The 24,718-nt window shown below is 36.3% G+C and overlaps 1 pseudogene; it reads left to right on the top strand.

The window, feature by feature from the left end:
- The first annotated feature begins 337 nt into the window (after positions 1–337).
- LOC147606543 (uncharacterized) lies at positions 338–5,250 on the top strand (annotated as a pseudogene).
- Positions 5,251–24,718: the final 19,468 nt, after the last annotated feature.

Here is a 24,718-nt window from a genome sequence, read left to right on the forward strand (position 1 = left end):
TGTTCATCACTTGGTTCCGGAACGTCCCCTATCACTTGGCCATACCCCGAATCAAGCGATAACGCTCATCTGAACATCTCGGACCTTCTTCATTGCTTGGTTCCGGATCCTCCCCTATCACTTGGCCATACCCCGAATCAAGCGATTGAGCTATTCCAATCCTTTTGGAAGCTATTCATCGCTTAGTTCCATCTCCTATAGTCATTGCCCGAATCAAGCGATAGAGCTAATCCAACCAATTTGGATCCGCCCCATCGCTTAGTTCAGGCCTTTGTTAGTTTTTTTATCTCAACTCACAAATCACCCCGATCGGGTCTATTCTTTTTCTTTAACTTCAATGGCGAGGACAAAACAGACTGCAAGGAAAGTCTACGTCCCTTTGGAGACTGAAAAAGCTCAAGATAAACGAGGATCTTCCAAAAAGCCAGTTGTCGATGAAAAACAAGAAAAGCCTCCTCCAAAGCCTCGTGCTAGGGCAACAGCAAGAAAGAGATTAAACTATTAGGTGAAGTCACTAAGAGAGATCAGAGCTGCACAAAAATCTACTAATCTTCTCATCCCTCGACTGCCATTTATGCGGGTTGTCAGGGACATATCACAAAGGTTAATTGGCAGAATGAGAAACACAAATCTTGATAAAGTTCGATGGGAGTCACAGGCCCTTATGTGTCTTCAAGAGGCTGCTGAGGATTTTTTGATCGACTTTATGAATGATGGATACATTGCTGCTGCCTTTGCTCACAGGATCACTCTCACGAGCAAAGATTTTGTGCTTGTGTCCAGACTTAGATACAAGTTTGACAAAGCTTTGGAACCCATTCCAAGTCAAGATATGATGGCTTTTGAAATTCTAAATATTCCTCCAGCAAGACAACCCAAACAATCAGTTGTTATTGAAGATGTTTCGCATACTTATAGTACAAGAAAAGCTCAAGATATTAAAGAAGAAGTGGAGAAAGAGAGAGAGCAGGAGAAGATTACAGAGGATGCCATTCTTTCTCAGCAAGCTGAAATTCTTCATGCATGCAATTCAGAACTTTATCAGAATGTAACAGGTCAAATGGTAGTAGATGTCTCCATGCATGGAGAGGATGAGGCTTATTGTGACATTGCCCCTGAAGACACAAGTATGCTTGTGAATCACAATATTGAGATATGTGACACAGTCCTCTTTATCTGTCTTAGGTTTGTGTGGATTTCCTTTTGCTTTCTTGATGAATTTCTCAGATTCCATATTTTATTGATATGTTTTGTTTATGTCTCCAGATGTCTTATGAGGGATCTTCCTGACTCAATGGCTATGCAAGTGACCACTCTTGATCCCCTTGTTACACAGTGCCTTTTCAATAGGCAAGGGAATCTTGCAAGTTTTCTAAAAAACTTTGATATGCTGACATGCAATTACATTGTATACCCTTATGTTGAAGTGTAAGACTCACACTCAATTATCTTTTGTCCATCATTACAATATTCACAACTAATTGCAGTATTCATCTTATCACAGAGGCCATTGGAATCTTATTATCTTCAATCTTTTGGATAGAGATGTAATCTTTATGAATTCTTTAGCATCCATTCATGGGAGAAGTAAAATGTAAGAATCAACTTTACCATGGTTTATGTTCTAGAGCAATATTTTGTAAGTTTTCAATTGTTTGGTTGACCCTCAATATTTTATGCTTGCAGTGCTGCCAAACTTATCTTGAGTTTCCTAGGTTCCACCTATGAAGACTACAAACTTGAAGATTTTAAGTACTACAATTAGAAAGTTCCTTTGCAGAAAGACTCAACATCTTATGGATGGATGGTGCTTGCTAATGCTTGGAGATATCTTGAGTCAAGATTTAAAATGACAACACTTACTGTAAGTTCATGTAATGATAGCATTGATTGATTGGGTCAATACATTTAGTGACTTTCTCATATTAAGAAATTTTATCATTTTCTTTTGTCTTAGTTGCATGAATATCCAGATTCTTAGGTAAGTTGGGTAAGGGAGAAGGCAGTGTCTATGGTTTTGGAAAGATCTATCAATCCAGTTGACCCTGATTCCCCCTTTCCACCTGAGAAAGGAGCCAAGGGTATAACTTCAAAGAAAAGAAAAAAGGAGGAGAAGAAAAGTCATGTCAAGGATGGCTCATCCAAAAAGAAAAAGACCTCTGCCAAAGAGAAGAAGGAAAGAAAGAAGAGCCCTACAAAGAGCAGATCTTCCAAGGGAAAAAAGAGCACTAGTAAAGAGAAGACCCATTCTAAAGGGAAGAGCCCTTAGGCTATAGAGAAGAGCCCTAGCCCTCCTGCTAAAGAGAAGAGCCCTAGCCCTCTTGCTAAAGAGAAGAGAAGAGCCCTAGCCCTCTTGCTAAAGAGAAGAGATCTTCACTAGCTCAAGAGAAGACTCCTATCAAAGAGAAGACCCCTGTCAAAGAGAAAACCCCAATCAAAGAGAAGACCCCTGTCAAAGAGAAGAGTGCTACTAAAGGTCTTCCGTTTCACTCACCAGTGAAATTTAAAAGTCAAAAGCGTCGTGCATCCAACAAAGAAAGTAAGAGGGCAAATGTTGGCTCTCCATTCAATTTCTTTTTCATGTTCCCCAAGAAGACTGCCAAGTCTCCAAAGTCAACCTCCAAAGAACCTTCTCCAAAACCAGACCCCACTGCCAAATCTCCCTCGCCAACACATAAAGATCTCAGAGAAGAGCCCAACTTATCACCAGTTGAGGAATCCACTGCAAAGTCTTCCTTTCCAACACCTCAAGAGCTCAAAACACCGGAACTTGAACCTCAATCAGCCAAATTTGATCGAAGCAAATAGAAGAGAGAAAGATTCTCTAAAGATCCAGGGTCATCCCATGCCAAAAGAAAAGTTGATTTTGTTGAGTGATTCCACAAATTGGCTTTTGTTTTGTTCATTTTGTCCATATGAACACACCCTTTTTGGGACTATATTCTGTGCTTAAATTCAGTATCAACAATTTGATATTCAACTATTAAACCTTGTTTTGTGTTGCGAACAATATGTTGACCATTTTTGTGAAGAAGTCAAGACGAAATTTAGCAGAATATATTGATTACATTATTGGAGAAATCCTTTTCAGCTTAACAAACTTGTCCTTGCAAGTGGCTCAAATATAACTTTTTTTGGGGGAAGACATGTGATGCATGAGATTACACTCTCCATCCTTGTACTGACAACAATATCATCTACTTTGAATCTATATTCAGGTGATGTTTCGTCCAGAAACTCAAGCGACTCTCTTACATGTTGTAGTCTCCAGTTTGATGCTACAATAAGGGTGGTCCTAGGATCTATAAATGGATGGACTATGATGTTAAATTCAAACTCTGGACAATTCTGTTCAGAATCCAAAGGGACCCAACTACCAAGCTTGCTTTTCCATCTCCTATAGTCATAGCCCAAAACTAGGGATTGACGACATAGTTCGTATGAGATAGACATAGAATTTGGGCTTACTCTACAACTGATATTGTCGCCAATATGAAAAGTTTCCTTGGTACTCCATCCTTCTCCAAGTACAGTGTCCAGAACAGTCGTAGATAGTCTTCTATTAAGCCACATCGTTCTTGTTCTCTCCAATTCCATTCTATTGAAACATGCCACAAAGACATGTATAGGCAAGAACCATTGAATTTTTATCCTTCTTGAAATCCTTCCAGGAGACATAGCTTTAAGAATATCATCTTTGATTTTGGATTTGAAGCTTGTTATGGTATTTGGATCAGGAACTTCCCATTCGAGTGACATTAATTTAGGAATAGGTATGTCATATAATTCTCCATGAACACCTTCTCTTGATGGAACCCTGTATTCTGCAAAATACACAAATATATCCACTGATTTGTAAAATGAAGGTGGTTTGTCTGCATACATTATATCTGCAATCCCCTTGTGAATTGCTTTGAATGTGCCACTTAAGCTCTCAACAGGCTGCCACTCCACAGCTGTTGATGGAAAGATAACTGAAATTAAACAAACAACAAATATATCAGGAGGAGAATTATTGTGTTGTATCAAATAAATAAAGTTTTGTTAAATTACAGTAAGAATGGAGAATTGGATGTTCATCCAAGTTCAACACCATGTCTTTGGCCATGTAGACATGTTGAACTTTTGCAAGCCAGCCATTATCGGTCACTTTGAAGGCAAGAACACGACCTTTCCAATGGGATTTCACTTCATTTCGCTTGGTTCTTTTCACCCTATGGGCACCTTTGCAAGAGGGAAGCATTGTTACCCAATCATTCACACGAAAAGACATGGGTTTCCAAACACCATCCTCTCTGGTGTTATGGAAATCACAAGAAGTTATAATATGAGAAGGACGATGTGAGGACGCCATAGAAGCTCACAGATGAGAGAAAAATAGTGAGTCTTTTGAAAATGCAAAGAAAGGAGAATAAGCCATATGCCAAAATGGAGGGAAGGTGGAAAAGGGAATGAGCCATACCGAAATGGAGGGAAGGTGGAAAGTAGATGTTTGAAAAAATTTGGTGGATTTGTCATTAATAGCGTTGTTTTCAGAGCCTGAAAAGAGAAGATTTCATATCTTCCTGCTTGATTTTTTTGAAATATAAAATGGAACAAGATGTCACTATTTTGGACCCAAACTTTAATGTTAGCCATCGTAAACGTCTAAATTAAGCCGTTTTAGCCGTTCGCCACTAAAATAGAACCGTTAAGAAGACATTTAGAGGAGACAAGAATGCCATACTTTTGTATACGTGTCAATTCACAATTGGACAATTTTTTAATCCTTAGATTAACAAACAGCCCTTTTCTAGCCGTTTTTGGCCCTAATGTGAGATCCCTAGCACCCTGAGCACTTAAGGCATGTACCAAATCTACATCTTAAATGACCCTTGAGCACTTTAGGCATGTACCAAATCTACATCTTAAATGACCCCTCATGGAGATATATCTCGTGTTTGTGAGCCTTTACACCTATCTAGACCCACAGTCATGGTAATACCTCGTGTTTGTGAGCCTGTACTCTTACAAAACCCTTATTGTGTTGAAAGTAAAGTACAAGGTTCCTTCTTTCGACGTTGTGAACGAGAAGAAGAAGAAGATGGATTCCAAACTGCAAAGCTTCCACATCGAGGTGGTCGTCCAGCATCCTCCGTTTGTGGTGTGATAGAATCACGTCAAGAACCTCCAAAGGTCGGCATCGGTAGTCCTGCCGGGGCACTTCGACAAAGTGGAGCACTGGAGTACCTTGAAGGGCCGTGCCTCTAGCGCTGGGAGGAGTTCCTAGTAACGTATGAGGAAGGTGATGTACATCGCTTTTAAGATTTTGACCTCTGTGCATAAGCTAACTTGTTTTTCTCTCTCACTATACGAGTATAGCCGTCACTCACTATAGCTACATGAAGCTACGGTGGGATAAGATCGACCCCACAACAAGCATTGCTTCAAGTCTACTCTTGTGGACGGAGGTGCCCTCCTCGGAAAACACTTCGTGCACTTGGGTTAGTTTAGCTTACTTTTTGGATCTAGTTTTGAAATAGGAGAGAGGAGAGATGAAATATCTCATTTTATTGATTTAAAATTGGAGGTAATGATGAGAAAAAGGTGCCTACTTCATGAAGGGAGATCCCCACACTCAGGTGTCAAAATTTAAATTTTTAATCCTTTTCTTTGGTCCTTAGTCCACTCTTCATCTCATGTGAGCATTTACTCATTTTTGGGGGGTTTTTCTTTTATTCTTTAATTTATCTCCTCCCTACATTTGGATTAATCCTATTAGTCCATAGGAACCTTAATCTAAATTGGTCCATAGGAACCTTAATCTAAACTCTTCAAAAATCTAGACACTTAGGCTAAGGTTCTTTTTACCTGATTTCAATTTATTCCAATTGCACATTGGAAAGTTCTTTTTGAATTTATATTTTAGGGAAAATCATTTTAATAAGAAGGGATATTTTTCCATCCAAAGATATCTAAAAACTGAATTATCTCTCTTTAGGGCAAAATAGATAGAAACAAGATCTATTATTATTCTGAAAAGGGGATTGATTACAGGGGAGAAACTAGACATCTTGAGGGGCTGGGGTGGAATCTTACATCCTACCCCACTTAAAAAACGTGAGATGTCCTCATCTCGCAAACTAGAGGCAACTCTGGACATCTTGAGGGGCTGGGGAGGAATCTTACATCTTGAGGGGCTGGGGAGGAATCTTACATCCTACCCCACTTAAAAAACACGAGATGTCCTCATCTCGCAAACTAGAGGGCAACTCTTTTCCTTAAGATCCAAACTGATTCTCGGGTTCCTTATAGTTTAGTCAACCCAATAGAATCCTGGGATAAAGATCCCTTATATAGAACTCATCATCAGATAACAATTCATTCAGATCATATCATTCATATCTTTGACATAATAATGGTCCGTTAGACCAAAATTTTCATCTGAACAGTTCTCCATGGGAATTTCAATGATATAGATTTTTTAATTTGACATCCCATAACTTGATCCACTAGGTCAAGTGTTAACAATAGCAATCTATCTAGCGCAATCCACTAATCTCATAGTGATTTGCTGAAGTCATTATCGTCATACCAGTTTTATTACGAACATCATCACAGGGACTCGTCCCATTCATCCTCATTGTGGTTTTTGCTCAGCTTATCGCTTTTCAACCAAATTTCATGAATCATCATTTTTCAATCAGAATCCAAATCAACTCATCAGTTCTCAACTAGAATTTTAAAATCATATCAACCACATTCAAATTCATCATCTGGATAGCATCTTTTCTTATAATTTCAAGGTCTTAGATTTACTTGTATATATTGCTAGTAAAGAGCTGCAGTTATACCCTCACTATATACAGGTAGACCGTCCTTGGAACTATAAGGTAAATACCATCATGTTTAGGCTTCAAGTTAGGGATTCCATACAATTGCGGTACTTCAATCTGAAGACCCAATTATCAATTTATGAATTTCATTCTGAATATCAATTTGTATGAATTTCATCACACAATTCCAACCTTTTACTGCTACTTCTTAAATTTGTGACATTTTTGGCTTCTCGGTTGATCCACTTTAGCCACGTCGCTCGGATACCAGCTAAAAGATCCCTGTTTCCATCGTGCAACGAATTCTGGGGTGCTAGTAGCGGAAGTAGCACTTCTTGTGCGGGGCAGGGCCTCTCACTCAGGGACTCGCTCATCACGGATATCCAAACAAGAGACCAATCCCTTAGTTCTTCCAAAACCGAACCCGAAAAAACTTCCCTCGTCCAAAAAGCACGAGCGATTCCTCCATGATAATTTTACTCTAACGTAGTCAAAAGCATTAACTAACTGAACTGATCTGACCAAACCCGTAAGTCCCATAGTGAGATAAAGGAAAAGATTGCACTTGGATCATAGACCAACACTTTTTTCCTCATTGAGAGGCACAACCGTTGATTCTTTTCCATAGAACAATTTTTATCCGGGATTTACTTCATCTATCGTATCATAACAGAATTTAGTCTCATTTTAGGGATGTGTCAGTCCAGCCTAACCCCATCCAAACCCGTGGGTTAGCCAACCGCCCAACCATTGTAGTGATGGGATCTAATTAGGAATCTGGTTAGGTTTTGTCCCGAGTACCAGGGAAAAGAGTTCCCAGGCCCCCTAGTAGCCGGATATTCATGCAAACTTAAAACTAGTCACACCACTTACACACCCAATATGAAATTGCCTTTTTCACAGATTCAGCTGTCTTTAAACAATGATTTTATGAAACCATAGTGTCACTGATCATAATCCTCCAAATTATCTGGTTGAATCCTAATTTCCAATCCTTCCTTCATCTTAGTACTTATGGCATTGTTGGCAACCAGAATGCTCACCACCTATCCACTCACGGGCCTTTTCAATAGTTCCTAGCTCATAGTACTCGGCAATATTTTCACTTATAAAAATCAAAATAGAATCTCCGTTGAAGATTAGCAAGATCAACCAACAGATCCATATAAAAGAGCCATGGACTCATCCGTTGAGGACTAGCAAGGTCAATCAACTAGATCCATGCACGAATTCAGAAAAACAACTCTTACTCCTTGTTCCAATATCTTCCCTGACACACGTGTGGATATCTTCGGCGACCCAGAGCCCGAGCACCGTATGGTCAGCACCCTCTAGGATCCTGCATAGGTCACCTAGCGCTTCACTCATAGGCTGCTTCCTTGGTCCCTCATCCACCATACCGGAAGCTCACCATTTAAATCAAACCGAGGCTGGTCAAGTCCTTGATTGACCTTGATACGCGAGACGTCCTCCATTGACTCTCCATCAGCTGTTGTAACTTTATCAGCTAAGTCTCCACACGACCTCATTCACAAGACGGTCAAAATGCTTCCTTGCATTCTTGACTTAAAACAGTCATTTAAAAACAGGACATAAATGCAGTTTCTATAACGAACTCTAGTCTTTTCACATTGTTCCACATCAATCCACATTATTTAATCTGTATCTATTTCATACACATTCCCATTCTCATCCAATCACATCATTTTCTAACTCATCACTTCTTTCCTCATTTTTCCTAATCAGATTTCATCCACTCGTATCTACCTATATCCATATCCACATCGCATCAACATCACATTCATTCACATCTCAATTCACATTCATTCATATCCATGCCGATTCACATCACATTCATTCACATCACCTAACATCCATTCACATCTATCCCAATTTACATCACATCCATTACATCACATCCATTTCACATCACATCTCATTTATTCACATCCCAATTCACAACACATCACATCTCATCCATTCACATCCTATATCATTCATTCACATCCCGATTCATATCACATTACATCACATTCATTCACATCACCTAACATCCATTCTTCACATACACATCCACATCCATTCTTTCACATACATCCAAATCCATTCTTTCACATACTTTCACATCTATCCTTTCACATACACATCCACATCCATTCTTCACATACACATCCACATCCATTCTTTCACATACATCCATATCCATTCTTTCACATACTTCCACATGCATCCTTTCACATACTTCCACATCCATTCTTCACATACACATCCACATCCATTCTTTCACATACGTCCATATCCATTCTTTCACATACACATTGACATTCATTCTGCACATACACATCCACATTCATTCTTTCACATACACGTTCACATCCATTCTTCACATATCATCCACTCACAACCCATATCATTCATTTACATCCTGATTCACATGACATCTCATCACATCTATTCACCTCACATCACCTCACATCTCATCACATCTATTCACATCACATCTCATCACATCTATTCACCTCACATCTCATCACCTCTCTATTCACATCACATCCATTCTGGCATAAGACGTTCCTTTAAGAAAACAAGGTTTCTAAGCAAGTTTCCAGTTTGATTTTATTTTGAAAACAAGGAGTATTTCTTGAATCAGTATCTCCAAAACTCCTTGATCGGAATTTCGAATTTCATACCAGAATTCCTCGAATTCTATAACCTTGATCCACAGCTCAATTCGAAGGGTCTCAAACTTAGTTTTAGATTTGGCGGAGTTTTGAGTGTATTTTTCTAAACTGGTCACACCTTCTTTCCTCGAGAGACTGACGAAAGAGTTTGGTCTTAGTTATAGTCTGATTCACGGTTTGAGTCGGATAAGATTTTTCCTAAACTATCTTTCTCAAAAAGGTTTGATAATTCAGTTACTATTTTACTGAATTTCTTTCTTTGAATACGAATTCCAATGAGGAATAAATTAATCATTTATCTGAATATTTCAATCTCGATACATCTCCTGATTTTTTTTTCTACAATCCGGGTGAATATAAAATGATAGAAATTTCTCCCTCAGAGTATTTAATTATTCATTTATCAAATACTCATAGCATTTAAGAGAATTCTATTTTTGATATAAAAATAAATCCTTTATGCATCATTCTATGCATAAAATCAAATTCAATGAGAATAACACTTTTGAAATAAAAATAATTCATCTATGCATCTTCCTATGCATAAAATCAAATTCAATGAGAATAACACTTTTGAAATAAAAATAATTCATCTATGCATCTTCCTATGCATAAAATTAAATTCAATGAGAATAACACTTGAAATAAAAATCAATTTTAATAATTAATATCAATGATATCCATGCATATTCATAAGTGAATATGTACATGGAGTAATTAGAATATTCCTTTTGAATGCAAAAATGGTGGGAATTACTCTTTTGGAATAACATAAAAATAAACTTTCTTTTTTCATAAAATTTTGCAAAATTTTTTGGCTGACCATTTCTCATTTTTTACATTCTATTTTTGACTTAAATTAACCCAAATTAAATTCCAAGAACTCTAATCTATACCATTTTCTAAAATCAAGAGAGTAAACAATAAAAAGAGTTTAATTAATCTTTTATTTAATCTTTCTAGGCTTAAGAAAGGCTGGAATGTAAAGAAGAGAAGGGGTTGGCCTTTTCCTCAAAGCATAGCATTTGAATTTCATTCAATAAGCTTTGTAAAACATGAAAATCAAGAAAACTATAGATTTAAAATTAAACAAGTAAGAAAATTAACTTGCATAGAGCTTGTAAGCTCTCCTTTGGCTTGAGGGATTGAGGGTTATACTCTTGTTTGAAGCAAGAGTGGCCACCAATTCACTTTGGAGAGGATTAGGCCAAAAATAATTAAATTATTAAAAAATTCAATGTAGATGGCTCAGGACAAGAGTAGAGTAACAGTGCATAAACACCATTAAGCTTTTACAAAAGGGGGAGGCTTCTATTTATAGGAAAAAGTGAGCCTCTAACCAAACAAACTGATTCTAGAATTTTTCAGATCAGTTTGGCCAATTTTTGACCATTTTTGGGTCATTTCAGCTTACTTTTTGGATCTAGTTTTGAAATAGGAGAGAGGAGAGATGAAATTTCTCATTTTATTGATTTAAAATTGGAGGTAATGATGAGAAAATGGCACCTACTTCATGCGGGGAGATCCCCACACTGAGGTGTCAAAATTTAGTTTTTTAATCCTTTTCTTTGGTCCTCAGTCCACTCTTCATCTCATGTGAGCATTTACTCATTTTTGGGGGCTTTTTATTTTATTCTTCTATTTATCTCCTCCCCAAATTTTGGATTAATCCTATTGGTCCATAGGAACTTTAATCCAAATTTTTCAAAAATTTTGGACCCTTAGGCTAAGGTCCTTTTTACCTGATTTCAATTTATTCCAATTGCACATTGGAATATTCTTTTTGAATTTTTATTTCAGGGAAAATCATTTTAATAAGAAGGGATATTTTTCCATCCAAAGATATCTAAAAACTGAATTATATCTCTCTACAATATTTTCTCTCTCTAGGCCAAAACATATAGAAACAAGATCTATTATTATTCTGAAAAGGGGAATGATTATAAGGGAGAAACTGGACATCTTGAGGGGTTGGGGAGGAATCTTACAGGCCCCTTTCTCATTACTAATTTTGTGGAGTATTTGAGTGGCAGGAGGCACTTCAAGCATGAAGGTTATGTGTTAGCGTTTTTCGTTTAGGACTCTAAGTTTACAACAAAGAGCTTGGCACAACGTCACTGGTACATGGGGATTAATCTACTAGGGATGCTTTTATGTCATATTGGTTTAGCATATAAATTGACTTTTATGAGTCAACTCTTCAGGTGAAGGTTTGTGACGTATCGCAATCAGCATGGATTGAGACTGGTAACATAGAAGAAAACATTTTGTTTGGGAGTCCCAGGGACAAAAGCAAGTATAAGATCATACTCCAAGTCTGTGCACTCATTAGGAACTCAATGGAGTCTCTTTGGGCCCTTTAATTTGCCATGAGGTTATGGAAACGTTTAACTTTTTGACAAATAGGAGCCCGCCATGTAAGCAAAAACCAATGGTTTGTAAGAGAGGTGTAAGAGTGGTCAAAGAGTGCACTTTTTCCCCCAAAAAGGGGAGGGGGCAATTTTACAATTTTCGGACCTCCATAACTTCTACATACAAGCTCCGATTTGAGCGGAGATTACAGATTCGTGATCTACGCATCAAGAGCTTTCCATAGATATGTTACATGATATGGTTTTATCCGCTAGATTTTAAATTCCATTTTTCTCCCAAAATTCAAATTCGAATAAAGTAGCCGTTTTGAAGCTTCTAATTAGAAAATGTTTCTTCTTAAGAGAAAAGGTTTGACTCCCTTAAACTGCCAAATAAAAGGGCCCAAGAAGACTCCATTGAGTTCCTAATGAAAAAAGGACTTGACCCTGTTTTTCCATTAAGATCAGCCAATCATTCTGGTGAAAGGGGTATTAACCTTAGTGGTGGTTAAAAACAACGGATTCAACTTGCACGGGCTCTATACAAAGATGCAGATATCTATCTTCTTGATGACCCATTCAGTGCAGTTGATGCTCACACTGGAAGTGAACTTTTTAAGGTAAAGAGCTAGCTGGGCAATTGAGGTGTTTGCCTGCATACATAAGTATATATACTCTCCTCCTCCCAACAAAAAATAAAAAGAAAAAAAGAAACTGCTACATGTGTGTGCGCATTTACCAAGTGTGTGTGTGTGTGTACAAACACACACACATACACACACATACACATGCACACAACTTGGTAACGTGCACACTTGTGTAGCATATATACATACACATATATGCATTATTCAGAAGTGGTAGCTACAAATTGTAAATATGCCTTGCAAAAGTAGTGGAGGAAGGGACATGCTATTGACAGCGAAGTTTTGGTTGGTATTGTTTGCTATCTAGGGTTGCAGCTTTAATCGTATGTAAAGCAAAATGGTTACTTCTTTTTGTAGGCAAAAATATAATTATGGAATTTTGGTAAACATGCTATGACATAATACCTCCTATGTTCTTTCCTTGTTGGATTCTTTCCTAGCAAGTGTCTTTTTCTTTCCTTAGGGCACATAGACAATCAAACAATGTTCATGTGTCAGAAGATTGGGACAGAAAAGACCACAAAGTTAAATTCTGCTTTAAAGAGTGTTAAAAATATTGAAAGCTTCTTTTGGAATTTGGTTCAAATTTCACTTGTCCAACACTTTCACATGTGGGAATGTCTCTTTTAATGCTTCTTTGACTATCTAATAATACAGAAGAGTGAAGAACAATAATGTGGTGACATGCACAGTTTTCCTTTCGCACTTGCTCGAGGCAGAGCTTGGCTCGTTCATTGTTGCTCATGAAATTGGCATCCTACATTGAAAAGAAGGAGACTTTGGACAAAGAAAAAAGATAAGGTGTAGAATAGGGTAAGATATTTAGACACCTTTCCCAATTATTCGATTGATTGACATTAAGAAAGAGAGAGAGAGAGAGAGAGAGAGAGAGAGAGAGAGAGAGAGAGAGAGAGAGAGAGAGAGATGTCTACACTTATATTTATTAAAGTTAAAGAGTAGAGTGTAGATAAGAGTACGGGCTGACAAACACGAGATATTAGCATGAGTTTGGTTAAAGGATAGAGTGTAGATAGGAGTAAAGTCTCACAAACACGAGATAATTGCATGAGGGGTCATTAAAGAAGCAATGCCTTACTAGTGAATAAAGTGTGTAGGGATCTCATGAGTAGAAGCATATTGAAGATTGCATAGGGATTATATATGCTCATAAACATGAAGAAATAGACCATATTGAGGTTCATGCACCTACACAAAAGAAATATGTATCATAATTTAGAATTCAAATGTTCTATTTTAGAATATAGTTTTTAAAATACACCATTGACTTTCACTTGTCGCTAGAATATTACATGCTTTCCTATAAGTTTTCCTATAAGGAGGTTTTGTGTGATGTATTGAAAAATACATTATAGGTGGATCGAACCATAACTTCTTCTTCAAGAAACTCCACTACATCATTTAAGAAATGAGTCCTTCAAAAACTTATGAATTTTAGTGGACATTCAAACCTTGTGATGACATTATCATAGAGGAACTTTATAGTCACCCTCGCATCAGCCCTTACTATGGCCTTAACCTTGGTTGTTAACTTTCATTAGACACCTCACCAGCGTTGATGCCATCCATTGGCAACCATCACTTTATTTGGTCATTTACATTAAAAATAGTAATATTGTATATTTTACTGTGTGATCATCGTTTGTCTATGAAAGGAGTGCCACAGTTTAATTATAGAGATTGCATGCTTAGATTAAGTGTTTGCACAAGACTAGGCGGCCTTGGAAAGACATTGACCTATATTTTAAGTATGAAAAGACCAGGTGTGAAGGCTGGGGGGGCAAGATAAGTGTCGGTTTGTATTCTCACCATCCATTCTCTTATGAAAATAATAGAGTTCTCTTCTTCTATACTCTCTTGCTCTCTTGTGTGTCTTACCTAATTCAATTAGAGCTATTATATGCTCATTGTGTATGTCTGAGTGTTTGTAAGAGAGAGAGATTGAGTGAGAGGAGGGTCAAGCTTCCTTTGGAGTGCGACGACGACATTAGAGTGGAGCTTTGGAGTGTGGTTGCATGACAACATCGTCTCCTACAAGAATTTGAGCACAAGTATCTACAAGGTGAGTGACACACCTTTCCCATGCAATTCTGAGCTAGGTTATGGAAGATTAGCTTCTCAGTTGAGCTATTTTATGCTCCGGAGTGCCATTGGGAAAATCCCCATGACCTTGGTAAGTTCCTACACTCTTTCTATGGTGCAAGGGCTTCCCACCATAAATGACTCTGCTATTGGGGAAAAGCCCACTGCATAGCCACAATGCATTTTGAATGGGTATGTGCGTATAAATGATTTCTATTATATTTCTATTTTCAATGTTTTTTCAAGAATGATATAAATGAAATGCTGAAATTTTTATTGCATTAGTGTTGAAATTTGAAGAAACCTATGTTCAGATTTTACAATTTTTGCACGATTTGTAATTTCTACGTGTTTTTTAATTTTTGTGATTTTTGTGAGTTCTGTAATTTTTGCATTTAGGTTAAAGCTTCTCCCATGTATCATTTACAAGTTTAATTTGTGATTTTTTACATTTTTTATTTTTCTTTATTTTTCAATTTTGAGAAAAAACAGTCAATTGAACATGAAATTGAAAGAATTTGGTTAAATAGATGATAAAAGTGGTTTCTTAACATAGTGTTTATCTGAATTTGACTCCTTACGTGGAGAATTCAAGATAAAAACAAAAATTAGGGGAGGATTTGCAACACACAAAAATTTGTGTTTTTTGCACATTCTGTGTTTTTGCATTAGTGTAATTATCGCAAGTTAATTATTCTTAATGCTCTATTTGGGGCATCTTAATTGGCTATCCACATTTAATGCATGCAAATTTTTAGGCCACTAGCCAAAAAGTCCAAAAGTTTATTTTGGGTGGCTAGACGCATTTAATGTGTGTAGGCCCAAGTCAAAGATTCTACGAAAAACCCCCTTTTCAGTAAAACTGAAAAATTTAAAACCGTAAACAGTAAACTAAAAACATAAAAAAGTAAAAAGTAAAAGTAAAAGAAAAAAAGAGAAAAGATAAAAGGTCCTCAGGTAGAAAAAACTATGGACTAATTTGAAAGATAGACTTTGATCAGCATGGCTATATATTCACATGAACAATGCACTTCTACCCTATGTAAATATTATCTACAATGACATTTGTTTCATATGTAAACATGTTTGCCTTCACCTCAGGCATGTTCACATCCAAAGTAAACATCATGTCATTTCTGTTAACCTTTATAACCAAGCGACACTGATTTTTAAAATCTTCATTAGAACATCCTAGAGAATTAAACCTCACTTATAGACCCTAGTCAACCATATATCTAATAAAAAGTAGGCTCTTTTCAATATTTAAAACATGAAGTACATCTAATACGTACTTCATTTTTCCATCCTGCATAGATAATAGCACACTATCAACATGCGCAAGTATCATCACCTAGTTTTACATAACATGGTTTCTCCATTTTCTGCATGTCTCTAAACGACTCACCATGATTGATCATGTGGTTAGAGGCACTAGAATCCACATACCAAATATATCTAGATCCTAACACATATTTTATCGTGTAACTGAGCATATGTTGCATCACAAACATCTCTAGATCCTAACACATCACAAATAGCTACCTACTTCTGTCATCTAGCTACCTGCTTCTATCATCACCACATTGTTACTTGATGATGCATAGTCTCTTGGTTGTAACTTTCCACTTTTAATATCATTCTACTTTTATATTAGTCCTTGCCATGTCCCCTAGTTTGCCACAATAATAAGACTCTTTGTTATTTTCACTTTGATTTCTTTGCCAAACCACCACCTCATCCCCTATAGCTCTCCCTACCTCTAGAGTGGCCTTTTCCACATGTCTGTATATTTGAGTGTTGTTGTTATTGTTTCCCATGATTTTTTTTAAAAAAAAGGCCTCTACCTCGGCCTTTAGATGATGATCTCCCTCTACCTCTACCTGTATCTAAGTAGAAGGCTTTCTCATTTGAATTTCCAAAGGATGAACCTTTCTCGCTATTCATCTTCTCACAGATGAGAAGAGTCATTAACTCCTAAAAATCAAGAAAGTCCTTTTGAACTCCAATGAAGGTATAACATTTACGGCACACACCATATCATCATTATCTATTGGGGATCCAATAGAAGCAGGGGTATGCAAGCCCTTTAACATGGACATTAGGAAAAATGTGGACTAATTTTTGGGCCCTCTAAGAAATGCCAAGTCATCCTTCTATTACGAGAAGGGGGATCGTGGAAAACTCTATCCATAGTATCTCAAAACTATATCATGTAACATATCATTGGAAAGATCTTGATGAGAGGACTCTAACACACCAACCTCCGACAAATTTGGAGTTTTTATGCTCAAGTTATGGCCTCCGCACCAAAAAGAAACTTAAAAAGTTTCGTAACGGAAACCTCACCCTCATTGCTTCTTATGGAATATTCCCTAGAATCTCAAAGAGCTTAAAAGGCCCAAAAGTGAGTCCAAATTTTCCCTAATGCAGCATATCATCATTAACTACTAGTGATCCAATAGAATCAAGGATATCTCCAAGCCCTTTAACCTTTAGTAAGTAATAATTATACTTAGCTTTCCTCTAGTCACATTATGTAGCTTCTACTTTAGTTGTATCTTCTGAGCTTTGGTGTTTATGTTGTATATCTTCACCAGGGTGTACCAATCCCCCTTAGGCATTTGTGCATCATGTACAATCATAGAATCTATCACACTGACAGACAACTAATACAGCATAGAAAGTCCAAAGCCTTACCCAGGCGCCTCCCATAGAAAGTCCAAAGTCTTTTCCACTAGGCTACCGCCTTGGGAAGAAAAATGAAATATTTGCAATGATATGGTGGTCACTTTATAGAGTCATTTAGGTGGCATAGAAATGTCAAAGTATGAAAATGTTATGGGAATATATTTTAAGCCCTCTTAAAAATATTATTCTACCCTCTTAGATAATTCGGGGACGCTTGGATTATCTTTGCGTCATGCCAAATTATGTTAATATCATGGGTGATACCATTATAAATATTAATATGTGTGGTGGTTATTAACATATGGTTGGGGTCTCCAATGTTTATTTTAGTTTGTCCGTATATAGGGGTGATTCTTGGGTTACTTACGCCTCGCAAACATGTATGTGATGATGGTTTTTATGCTTATGGAATATTTATTTCACCAATTTATTGTTGGTTATTTTATAGGTGAAGAGGATTCCAAGGATTGAGGTGGAGAAGTTGCACCAATTTATTATTTGGCACACCATTTTTGTAAACAAGCTTGTAAATGCATCTGCTAGCTTGTTCACATTTTGATTTATTTTATATAGTTTATCAAACATAGACTTGATTCTTAATATTTGGTAAAGTGTGATATGCTTTAAACCTAAGCCTCAAATTATGGGAACTCTATTTTTGAAGATAAGAGAGTGTCGTGTACGAAAAGCACTACTTTTTGTATTTTTGGAGGCTATGGCCTAATTTGGAATAAAATATCTCGTAAATACTCATGTGTGGGGAAAATAGGCCATACACACATGAGGGGGGATGATTGTACCCAATTTGGAGTCGCATCTTGTGAGCTAAGTATTTTCATTTGTTTTTGAATATTTTAATCATGGTCATGTGATGTGTGAGGAATTCTTGAATTTAAATCAATTTCTTTCAAATTAATTGATTTCTATTCTCCCTAGAAATTTAGATCCAGTGACAATGGTGGATACCTAGGGAGAAAGGGATAAAATTGAGTGGGAGAAAGCTAATTTCAAAAGTGACAATGGTATGAGAGCTAGATATCTAGGGAGAAAGGTTTTTAAAGGATTGCCTCTATTAACCAAAGGGTAAGAGGAAGGTGGTAAACTATTTTGAGAAAACCATGAAACCACTCTCAAATTGAAAAGCAGTTTTGCTAAATTCTTGACCTCTTTCTGATCCATCTATATGGATGGAGGGAGGAAGGAGCCTATAATGGACGGTGTACAAATCTTCAAGAGTCAATTTATAGAGAAATATGCACTATTGGAAAAATTTTAGAAATTAATCTTTTGATTAATTAGAAAAAAAAGGATCTATCCTTTTTCCTCCAACTCACGGCCAAGTAGTGTTTTAGCTATTCAGGGGGGAGGAATTGGCCATGGGCCGATTGCTTCACATAAGCTTTTATCAAGCTGTGCTCGATTATTGCATAAAAGAAGCTTTTATAAAAGATGCGCTCCTGGACTACATTGTGCGTCAATTTGATTTATCTTTCTTTTATTAATCTTACTAAGCTGCACGCTAGGAATAATTCATGGAAAGCATTATGAGCTTTGTATAGTAAGCTTTATAAGCTTTAATTAGTAAATCTTACCAAATGCTTAATTGGAGAAAGGGGTTGCGTAGGAGATATTAAAAAAAAGCATATTAAGCTTTATGTAAAGCCACTCTTTAGCTTTATAAGCTTTACTAAAAGAGCTTTAATATTAAATCTTGGATAAACCCCCTTATGCAACAAACTTTATACACTTTATTTCAATTACCATCTATCTCTCTCTCTCTCTCTTGGGTACATTTTTGTGACCAAAAATTTCAAAGAGAGAAAACCCCACAAAAACCCAGAGCTAATTAAATACCATTTTTTTAAGGGTTTTAAAAATTCCTACTGTCATCTCTCCACGAGAATTTTTTTTCGAGAAAACTCATTTATTTCCATAAAAAGGAAACTATTCAGAAAGAAAGGTTGCAATGGTTGATTTACCCATTTCGCCCACGGTTCAAGAACAAATTTCAACACTTCAAGAACAAATTGCCAATGAAAGAGAACTTCGACGCGAGTTAGAGCGTCAAGTCAAGCATACCAAACACAAATGCAATGCTTCTGATTCTTTCAACTCAGATGATGAAGAAAGTGACCAAGTCATACGCACTGTTAAAGCTACATTGCGTGTGCTTAAAATTCTATGAAAGACTCACGCATCAGTCGAAAGGCATTCACTTTCCAAAATTATGATGGCAAGAAATATGCACGACTTGTCATTGCTTGGATTAGCCAACTAGATGTTTTTTTCTCTAGTGAGAAGTTCTCCGAAAAAGATAAAATTAAATGTGCTTGTAATCATTTAATTGAAAGTGTAACTTTATGGTGGAACGTGGTTAAACAAGGTAAACATCAATCTTCAACTTGGAAAGAGTTTCAGAAACTCTTAAAGAAACATTTTCTACCATCTCAGTACAAAGCTAAAGCACGCCAACAATGGGACACTCTACGACAGATTAATAAAGAGAATGTCCAAGCTTATATCGATAAGTTTTGGGATATTCTTCTGTAGGTTCAAGTCATTGAAAAAGTCAAGAAAAAAGGGCAATGTAGAAAATTCATTGCAGGACTTAAGCCTACCCCATTAGAGCTGATGCTAACATGTTTCATCCACATGACCTTAGCACTGCTATGGACCTTGCCCTAAATTCAGAACATAAAGCATCCACATGACCTTAGCACTGCTATGGACCTTGCCCTAAATTCAGAACATAAAACAGCAACATCTAGAGATTTCAAGATTCATGATAAATCTTTTACAAAATCTACTAAATCTAGAGATTTCAGGATGCAAAAGGGTAAAGATTTGACCAAAAGGAGGTTTTCGAAAACAACAAACCTTCAAATGGACAACCAAAGAATCGAATTGTCAAATGCTACAACTATCATAAGGAAGGACACCTCACGCAAGATTTCCCTAACAAAAAGGAGAATTCCACTTCAACAGCTGGACTCAACGTCACTGAAGAAGACAACCAAGATTCTTTCAAGCAAGAGGGTAACTCTGATCCCGACTATTCAGATTGAGGTAAGCTTTCAATTAATGCTTTATTGAAAATTCAAGGGAAAATAAAAGGAAAATTAATTTCTATATTGCATGATGATGGTATTTTGCATGATTTCATTTATGAGAAAGCATTGAAAGCACTTAACTTAGATGCATCATACTCTAGTTACAAAAGAAGGCTGCATTTGAAGGTACTAAGTACAACTGCACTAGGGAAGCACTAGGGAAGTTGGAGATTTGGAATTACAAATGGGTTCACTAAAAAGAAAAGAGAACATTCCTAGTGGCACCTTTACAAAGTCTGGATGTCATCTTAGGTATGCCATGGAGATATGAGCATAACCCCCATATTGACTATGACACTCATAACATGTGCTTAATAAAAGATGACCAAGAAATTTATCTTTCAATGCCAAAACAAAGGTGAGTTAGGCCCATTTTTGACTCATACAACTCAAGCAAAAAGAGTTGTACGAAAAACGGAGAAGACATTTTTTATTTTAGTTAACCAGCTTACTATACCGAGGATGACTCCAAATCAAATATATCTCATGACCCTCACATCTCTAAATTCTCTAATTGCGTTATAGACAACTTACCACCTGGCTTACCCAAACCTCGTATAAAAGACCATAAGATAGAAATAATTCGTGGTAGTTCACCGCCATGTAAAGCTCCTTACAGAGTTAACATGCTAAAACAAAAGGAAATTCAAAGACAAGTCGAAGAACTATTAGATAAGGAATTGATTCGAACCAATAGTTCTCCATTTGGTGCTCGAGTTCTTCTCGTTAAAAAGAAGAATGGTACATATTGATTATGTATTGATTATCATGCACTAAACAAAATTACTACATCAAGTCATAATAACGATATGATTTGGACAATAATTGACCATTTGAGTAAGCAAGCTTATAGGGTAAGAAGTAAGCAAGCTTACTTCTTACCTTATAAGAAAACTTTGAGTTCTCAAAAACAAGCCATAAATATGTTTATCAAACAAATCTTTGTATGTCATGGCTTACCCAAAGTCATTGTTTCTGACAGAGATTCAAGATTTTGTAGTAATTTTTGGATCACATTATTCTCCAATATAGGCACTAAAGTAGATTTCTCAACAGCTTTCCATCCATAAACAAATGGACAAATTGAGGTTACTAACAACACTATCTTAGATCTATTTTTCCAACAACCTAACTCATGGGATAAGTACATTCATATTGTTCCATTTGCATACAATAATACTCCTCATTCAGCCTACTTGGTGGAGCACCTTTTGAAATTGTAAATGGAAAACCCTTGCCTATTTCGGCAAGTAGAATTTCTCACAAAATCGAAGCTACTGATCAATTCACCATTGATTTTACGACCATTCTGAATGAAGTTACACATTCAATTGCTCATGCTCAAGCAAAGTATGTTAAGCAAGCAAATTGTAAACATAAAGCTATATCATTTGAACTTGGAGTCTATGTACTTCTGAAAATTGAAAAATGCCGACTTAAAAGTGTTGAAAAATTCCTAGCTGTTAAGCTTGCACCAAGATTTTATGGACCTTTTAAAGTGATCCACAAAATTAATGATGTTGCATACAAACTTGAATTACCTTCTCATTGGAACATTCACAATTCATTTAATGTGAGCTTACTAAAACCTTTCAAAGGAAAACTTCCTACTCATCCAGTATATGAAGAACCACCTCTTATTCTAGGGGACTAAGAAATCTTACTCCCAGATACCATTATTGACCATCAAATTACAACAACTCGAACGAGAAACCAATATAGCAAATATTTAATAACATTCAAAAATCATCCTCGTGAAGATGTAAGATGGGTGCCTGAGAAATATTTTCATACCTTCCCTGAGATCCTCTGTTCTTTTCAACAAACCAGCAATTGAGGGTAATTGCAAACTTAAGCAAGAGGGAATGTTATGTTTGGGAATATATTTTAAGTCCTCTTAAAAATATTATTCTATCCTATTAGATAATTCAGGGATGCTTGGATTATCTTTGCATCATGCCAAATTATGTTAATATCATGGGTGATACCATTATAAATATTAATACGTTTGGTGGTTATTGACTTATGGTTAGGGTCTCCAATGTTTGTTTCAGTTGGTTCATATGTAGGGGTGATTCTGGAGTTACTTACAAACATGTGTGTGATGATGGTTTGTATGCTTATAAAAAATATTGATTTCACCAATTTATTGTTTGTTATTTGTGAAGAGGATTCCAAGGATTGAGGAGAAGTTGCACCAATTTATTATTTGGCTCACCATTTTCGTAAACAAGCTTGTAAATACATGTGCTAGCTTGTGCACATTTTGATTTATTTTGTATAGTTTAACAAGCATTGACTTGATCCTTAATATTTGGTAAAGTGTGATATGCCTGAAACCCAAGCCTCAAATTATGGGAACTCTATTTTTGAAGATAAGAGAGTGTCATGCAAGAAAAGCACCACTTTTTGTATTTTTGGAGGCTATGGCCTAATTTGGAATAAAATATCTCATAAATACTTATGTGTGGGGGAAATAGGCCATACACATATGAAGGGGGATGATTGTACTCAATTTGGAGTCGCATCTTGTGAGCGAAGTATTTTCATTTGTTTTTGATTATTTTAGTCATGGTCATGTGATGTTTGATGAATTCTTGAATTCAAATCAATTTCTGTCAAATTATTTGATTTCTATTCTCCCTTGAAATCTAGATCTCGTTGACAGATAAAAAATAAAATTTTTAAAAGTTGTACTTTAAGAGATATGAAACTCAAACCAAATGTTTTTCAAGAGGCATAGTGTAAACAAAATAGGAGGTTTTTAGGAAAAAATATTATCGAAGTAAGCTTGAATGTCTAAGTATCAAACTAGTGTTAAGAGGAATAGATAATTCCCATGTTGAAAGAGTAAGACTCTTACTATGATTTAAACTCTTGTACCCTTATTTAGGACCTCACTAGAAAAACATATGTGAATGTGTTTTCAAGTTACACTTGTAATCAAAGTAACGTATTCTTAAAGGCATGCACGGATTTCGTTCAACTAATTTTTATTTCATTATACAAGCCTCAATTCCTCACTAAAAAAAAAACCATATGAACTAAGTGCTAAGGATATCAAAAACTAGGTTTTTAATTTGTAAATGTAAATGTCATTTTGTAAACATACACATTCTTTCAACACTATTTTAGTATTTCTACACAAGACATAAAAGTGTTCTCTTAAGCGGTTTTTGAAAAGACCCCTAACATTTGTATTTTACATCTTATGAGACTTTTCGTATAGATACTTCATATATATAGATATGAGTAAGAAGTTAGGAAAAAATACATATTCTTAAACTAGGCCTTTTTATTTAAATGAATAAATGTACAAAGTGACCAAGATATCAAAAGCACATATTCTTCTAGATAATTCATGCCAGGTTCATCTACACTCTAATGTATTCATTATTGTATCATCTTTGGTTTTCAAGTACACGTGGGACCTTCCATCGAGGGTTGGTTAGGAATCTATAAAGTGTTGTGGAAGGGATTTCTCTTATGGAGGCTTCAATAAAGAAGACTTGTAGAAAAAAACTTTTATATAAAGTGTATTAAATCTCTTGTGATCCCTTTTTGTGATAGAAAATTATTCAAGTCACTTTTATATAAAGAAATAATTATTTTATGAAATTAAAAAATCAATAAATGAAAAGAAATGTCATGATTTGGGTGATATCTTGGCCGCTTTAGAGTCATTTGAGTGGTATGAAAAGGTCCATTTTTATAACACTACAAGGGATTGGGCTCATACCCGCGCTCTTAGCCGCTAAAAATGACTTGTGAAAAAAAGTAGCGGGCCCGTGTATCAGCGCGTGTATAATCGCAGCCAGAGACATGCGTGTAAAACCGCGTGTACAGTACCTCTCAGACGCGCGTATACACGGGTATTTAGCCGCGTTTTTTTTCACAGATGCGTTAATACACGCCACTATACACGCTTCTTATTATATTAGACGCGGTTATACACGGGTGTATAGTCGCATCCTGTTCAGTTCCAATGTATAGACGCGTTTTTACTTGCGTCTATACACGCGTTTCTTTTATTTAGATGCCCTTATACACGCGTTATTGCCAGTTTATACGCGTTAATACACGCATAATTTCCAGAGTATCCGCGCAGATACACGCAAGTTTTAGCAGTTTTGACGCGTTTATACACGCGAACAGAGAGCAAAAAAAAAAATCCAGAGAGTGCTATTTGGTGCCTGAATACTGTTCCAGCATTCCAGCACCCAATAGCACTCTCTGGTTTAGGGTTTTTGGTGCATTAGACCATCCCATTAGACCATCCACGAAGAACATATGCACGAGGGAGATTAAGACAAGAACGACATGAAT

The sequence above is a fragment of the Cibotium barometz genome, chromosome 57, assembly GCF_041138505.1.
Source record: "Cibotium barometz isolate CiBa-2024 chromosome 57, ASM4113850v1, whole genome shotgun sequence".
In the NCBI taxonomy this organism is placed as follows: domain Eukaryota; kingdom Viridiplantae; phylum Streptophyta; class Polypodiopsida; order Cyatheales; family Cibotiaceae; genus Cibotium; species Cibotium barometz.